Raw genomic sequence first — 6298 nt, forward strand, 5'->3', positions numbered from 1 at the left:
AGTTCAGGAGCAGGCGCAAACGTGACTCGCTTCTTCAAAAGGCCAGAAAGTCTCGCCTAACAATGACTGACCTCGGTCACACTTCTAGCTCCTCAATTTATGTGAATGAACATCTCTGTCCATCTTTGAGGCATTTGTTGGGGATGGCAATTGAGAAGAAGAAAGCTTGTGGATGGAAGTTTGTCTGGACGAAAGACGGGAAAACACTAGCTCGCAAAGATGAACAAGCTAACATACTCTATGTACGAAACACTTGTGATGTTGACAAGAATCAGTAGATTTCAAATAGCAGTCCTTAAGCAAAAAAGCCGTATCCAAAATGATGACGCACTGTGATGACTTGAATAAGCACTGTGAAGACTTTCTCGTCTCTGAGAAAGTAAAAGATTTCACATGTTTTCACTTAAACATGCGATCCGCACGTAATAAGAAGATGAATTAAAAGTGTTATTGCAAAATTTTCATTTCCAGTTTGATATTATATTGTTAACTGAAACTTGGTTCGAGCCGGAAACTGATGTCATAATGGATGCAGACTACACAAGATTTTTGCTAAACCGGGCAGCCAGACGTAGAGGTGGTTTACTAATGCACATAAAGCGATCCTTTGAGTGCGAATTGCTCGACACGTTTTCTTTTATTACCAATGACACTGAAAGCCTTGTTGTGAGGTGTAAAAAAAGAAAATTCGCATTTGCGGTGATGTACCGACCACCTGACGGAAGTTTATCCACCTTCTTTGATCATCTTGAGAATTTACTTAATTATGCAATCCAAAATAAACTGACACTTATCCTTGGTGGTGATTTCAACATAAATATGTTAAAGGTATCAACATCGCAGCACAATTTTGAAACAATATTGCAGTCACATGGCTTCACTAACGTAACCAAAGCGGCTACACGTATAACGCCTAATTCAACCACACTACTTGATGTTTTTATTACTAACGTAGACCCAAATGACACGTTAGGAGGTGTTCTAACTGCACCCATCAGTGACCACTTGCCAATTTTTTTGCTCAACAAATCTTACCAAGCTGTCAGAAAAGGATCTTCTATTGATCGCAAGGTTCGAAACATCAATCAAAATACACTAAAAAATTTTCGCACTAGATTAAATAATATAGCTTGGGATATTGTATATACCTCAAAGACGTCTGACGAGGCATACGAAGCATTCCTATCGTTATTTAAGGAAGCCTATGATCAATCATTCCCTTTAGTTTCAATCAGAAGAGCAAACCGGTCACGAAAACCTTGGATAACAAAGCACTGCCTCAAAATGATAAAAAAGAAAGATAGTCTTTTCAAAAAGTTTTTGACCACACGTAATCCGGTTGACTGGGAAAACTTTAAACTGCACCGGAAGAAAACTAACTCTCTGCTACGTAATGCAAAGCGCAATTATCTGTTCAATTTTTTCCGCGATGATCATAATGTAAAAGGAGATGTTGTATGGAGGAAAATCAACAAACTTTTAAACCGGCCCTGTGCACTTCAAAATACTACTGAAATAATGTTAAATGACAAGCCTATTTTATGGTTGCAACCTTGCAGAAACCTTTAATGACTTCTTTTCAAATATGGTCCATAGCTCTTACTACTCTGATGCTACAAAAACGTTCCCAAGAAGCATAAACAGCTTGTATCTTAAACCAACTAATGAAGTAGAGGTTCAGGCGATATTCGCTTCATTAAGAAATACCACGTCATGCGATATAGATGGCATATAAATAAAACCTATTAAATACTCGCTTGACTTAACTCAGCACCACTTACTCATATCTTTAATTTGGCTTGTTCTACGGGAGACTTCCCTAAAAAGATGCAGGTGTCCAAAGTGATTGTGATTTTTAAAGGGGGGACAAACACAACTTATCGAACTACCACCCAATTTCTATTCTGCCCGTATTTTCTAAGGGCTTGGAGAAGATTATGCATGAGCGAATTTCAAACTTTGATGCAAAATTCAATATAATAAACACCGCTCAATGTGGCTTTCCCAAGGGGAGGTCCACTGAACAAGCGCTCTTAGCTCAAAAAGAAATCTTTATAAGAGCCTTTGAAGAAAACGAACTGATAGCTGGCTTGTACATCGATTTTTCAAAAGCATTCGGCCGTCTAAACCACAGAACATTGCTAAATAAACTGGAACTTTATGGAATACGAGGCTTGCCTTTAACACTCATAACTTCCTTCTTCTTTCTGGGGTTTTACGTGCCAAAACCAGTTCTGATTATGAGGCACGCCGTAGTGGAGGGCTCCGGGTTAATTTGGACCACCTGGGGTTCTTTAACGTGCACTACAACGCAAGCACACGGGCGTTTTTGCATTTCGCCTCCGTCGAAATGCGGCCGCCGCGGCCGGGATTCGATCCCGCGACGTCGTGCTCAGCAGCGCAACGCCTTAGCTGACTGAGCCACCCCGGCGGGTACTCATAACTTCCTATCTATCATACCGCATGCAATGTGTTGCTATAGATGATACTTTATCTACACTTAAAGCGATAAACACTGGGGTTCCCCAAGGGAGTATTCTTGGGCCATTGTTGAATTTTTATGTCAATATCACTTGCATAAACCGGAAACCAACATATATCATGTATGCAGATGACACAACACTTTTATTTCGTCATATTGATTGCAAATTGCTTCAACTTGACATAAATGAATGCCTTGAAAATTTGAGCACATGGAGCATTCTTAACTCATTAGAAATAAATGTTAATAAAACCAAAGTCGTTCTTTTCGCTCCAAGACAATCGACCACCGCGCTAACAGGAAATCTTGTTTTTAACAATTGTGTTGTGGAGATGGTTGACTCAATTAAAACACTTGGAGTATACTTTCATAAAAACATGTCTTGGGATACCCACATCAATCATATAATTACTAGGATATCAAAAGTTGTCGGCAGATTAGCAAAATTCCATTTCTTTCCACCGTCTAGTGTTAAATTGTTGATCTACTACGCGCTGTTTGCCTCTCACTTGAATTATTGCTTGCTTGTTTGGGGAAAAACAACCTTAACAAACATAAACCGCCTGCATACGCTTAAAAAAAATCCCTTCGACACATAGCTGGTGAAACTTTCTACGCACATACGAAACCCCTTTTCAAGCGCTTTAACTGTATCTCCGTTCAAGTCTTTACGCATATACACTGGCAATAAAGTACAAACAAAATATTATCACCCCTGACAAGATGCTAGAGTCTATTGCTCAGTTAACATTGAGGACACGCATTTACTCTACACGTAATACAGATGTTAAATATTAGAGGAAGAGGACGACGACGGCTACTAGCGCGCTCGGCGCGAGCGGCTCGCTCGTGATCTGGCGCTTCTGGACTGACTCGAACGGCCAGTATGGATGCGTTATTACGGTTCTTCGAGCAATAAACTTCCCCTTCCCGCCCTTCTACTGCGAAGACTCCTTTGTTTTACAACAGATATATGGAGCGTGCTGTATTCTCGAAAGCAGATGCCGTATGGTACGCAGATGCTTCGACACACTCTTCCTGTTCTCCTGAATTATCTGCATGAGAACAAGATTAACATAGAAAATGTGAATAAAAAGGTTTACGTGCTTTTTTTTATTATGCAACTGTAGGACACCTTGTATTTATATCGTCTATATTTTGTATATTTGTCTCAAATCACATTGATTTACATTACGTGCTTTATATTTTCTTTTGCATCCCGCTATATCACGGTAATAATATTATATTACATTATATTACTGTATTATTCTGTCTTGCATCTCATTATATTCTTATCACACTTGTATAACTGCAACTAAATTGTATAACTATGTGCTTTTTTCCCTATGTGCATTTTTTTCTCTTTTTTTTCCCTGGTCATCACTGCTGTCTGCCATGTAAACGGGGGCCTGAGCCTTGGTCAAGTGAACTAGTTTTCACTTTTTGTTCAGGCATCCTTCCATTTCCTTATGGAAAAATAAACCTTATTTGATTTCATTTGACATGACAGCTTGCAACGAAACGTACCATAGATTACTGTGTGATCGCTCAGTCCAGGCAGATATGTAAGGAAAGAGGACGTTATCAGAGTGTGAGGTTAGAACAAGATCGATAATGTTTGAAGAGTTATCGTTTTGTCTTCTTGGGGTGTGAACAAGCTGTGTTAGTTCAAATTTAAGGCACGTGGGGAAAAATCACTTTCTAAGCTCTATTTTACAGCAAAGCTTTATATGGCTAGTATCCCGCGTATTGATGTCCATAGACCTAAAACGTGGGCCGATCCCGAAGGTCGTGAAGTACCGGGCCGGCCCGCGGTGGAGGTGTAGCAGGCTTCAAGCACTCCGCCAACTTGCAAAAATAAGTGTAATATCTTGGGTCTAAATAAAACCCGTATCAGATATTAATAACAACAGATACTACACTTTGACCCGCGTCGGCCATGTGTAGGTTCGCACCATACACGTGTCCGTCATCCCGCGTATTAAAACTAGTTCCTACCAATCTGAATGTCTTCTGTCGCCTGATGTCATGCTCTACGTAGGCTCCTTTCCTAAGCTCTGCTCTGACTGTGGAATGGATAAGCCGCGTGTTGGGTGGTCTGAAGAAGAACAGCGTGACTACTGAGAACGACGGCGTGGAGACCACCGACGATGAGCCGGCCGCGGATGCCAAGCGTAAGCGTGCTGCCCGCCAGGGCCGCAAGACGGAAAGAAATGCGAGCTGTCCACGTGGCCCCAATCCCGCAAACTTGTAACATTTCACCGGAGCAACGGTCAATCACCACATACACAGCTTCACTGGTCATCCACCTAACCAAAAGTTCTAAGTGTGTAAGTTAACTATACCTTTTTAGAAAAAAACTTATACAACCATTCCAGAGCTTTAGAAGCATATAATATTACGAAGCACGCAGGAGGCTTGCCCAGTGTCTTGAAGGAACTCAATGCACAACAACATTGTTTTTTTTTATATCATTTGTGATGCCTGCGCAACGTTTCAAGAATGTCAGGTATTTACAGCTTTTGCAAAACAATTCCTAACGAAGTGTTCAAAAGCGTCATACGGTCGTCATCAGCTATGCTTCCCAATATTCTGACATAACTATAGGTCACACGTTCACATTGGGTCAAAGGGATGCATGTTTAGTGTAACGCGTGCTGAAACGTTAACCTTCCTAGGTAATTGTAAGCGTTGCAATTATTTCCTGAAATCTCGTCACTTCCCTATTTTGATGCGTTATACGAAATTCGTGGTCGGAATTCCTGGTATCCATGGTAAACTGAGCTAGGTATATTGGTTATATTTGCTGAAAATAAACCGCACGTTATGTGTGTTGTGTAGGCAAAGCTCGAATTGCGTTGGTTAATTGCGGCACTTGCAATAAATTACGTACCCAAGCGCCCCGGAGCGTTATTAGCGTGTTTTAAGAACAGCGCAGAACGTAGCTCGTTGCCTTGGTTGCTAAGATCAATTTCGGCGAAAAAAAGAGGGGGGGGGGGGGGGGGGTGCATCATGGCACATTTGGATGCGAAGCAAATGCGTGTGGATCAATTACATACAGCCGTTGTAAAAATTCATTTAAAAAGCGCACGAAAGTATTGTGGGGTCACTGTTTCAAATTGGCAAGTCATTTGCGGGTAACGTTTTAAAATTTGTCGCCTGAATTCAGGAAACTGAAAAGCTTAATGCAACTGCTCTAAAGCCACAGCTTCGCTGGAAATTGGGATTTGATTCTGCAGTGTCGTATAAGTCTGCTGTCTTTTCTATGTTGACTATGCAGTATATGTAATGGATAAGTTGAGCTAACCATTTTGTGTATTGCACAGTAGGTGTGAATGAGGTGCTGTCGCCGTATAGTCGATTTTATAATAGAAAAAAAACTGGAGATGTCTCGGTGTGCGGCAGAGTTCGTACAACGTTCAAACAAAGATCGGTGGCAGGTGCACGCGCACACCTCACTACGGTAAATGTATCGTGCGGAAAGGTTTCAAGGACTCACACAAGTTCCTGGTACATGAGCAATATGCAGCTATCACTAAACGCAGCAGGGTGCGTCAGCGCGCCGTCAATTAGCCTAAGTAAGAAAGAGATTGTGTATCTGAACCAGCTTTCAAAAACATGCAGCTAGTTCAGCTATTGGACAACGCTTTCAAGCGGTGAAAGGAGCATGTGTCTGGCCTACCTTATCTGACCTTCCGTTTTTTCTTTTTTCTTCTGTTCATTTTTTATGGTCACCTGACAAATATTAAGCGTGCTTCGCTAACTTACTTTTTGCGCGTCACCATAAACAAAAATTGGTGTTGATGCGCCGTGCTG

The 6298-nt window shown here is 41.2% G+C and overlaps 1 pseudogene; it reads right to left on the reverse strand.

Moving 5' to 3' along the window:
- Window positions 1–4248: 4248 nt before the first annotated feature.
- Window positions 4249–4427, reverse strand: LOC119435530 (U2 spliceosomal RNA; annotated as a pseudogene).
- Between the last annotated feature and the right edge of the window lie 1871 nt (window positions 4428–6298).

Source organism: Dermacentor silvarum, unplaced genomic scaffold (assembly GCF_013339745.2).
Source record: "Dermacentor silvarum isolate Dsil-2018 unplaced genomic scaffold, BIME_Dsil_1.4 Seq772, whole genome shotgun sequence".
Taxonomy (NCBI): Eukaryota; Metazoa; Arthropoda; class Arachnida; order Ixodida; family Ixodidae; genus Dermacentor; species Dermacentor silvarum.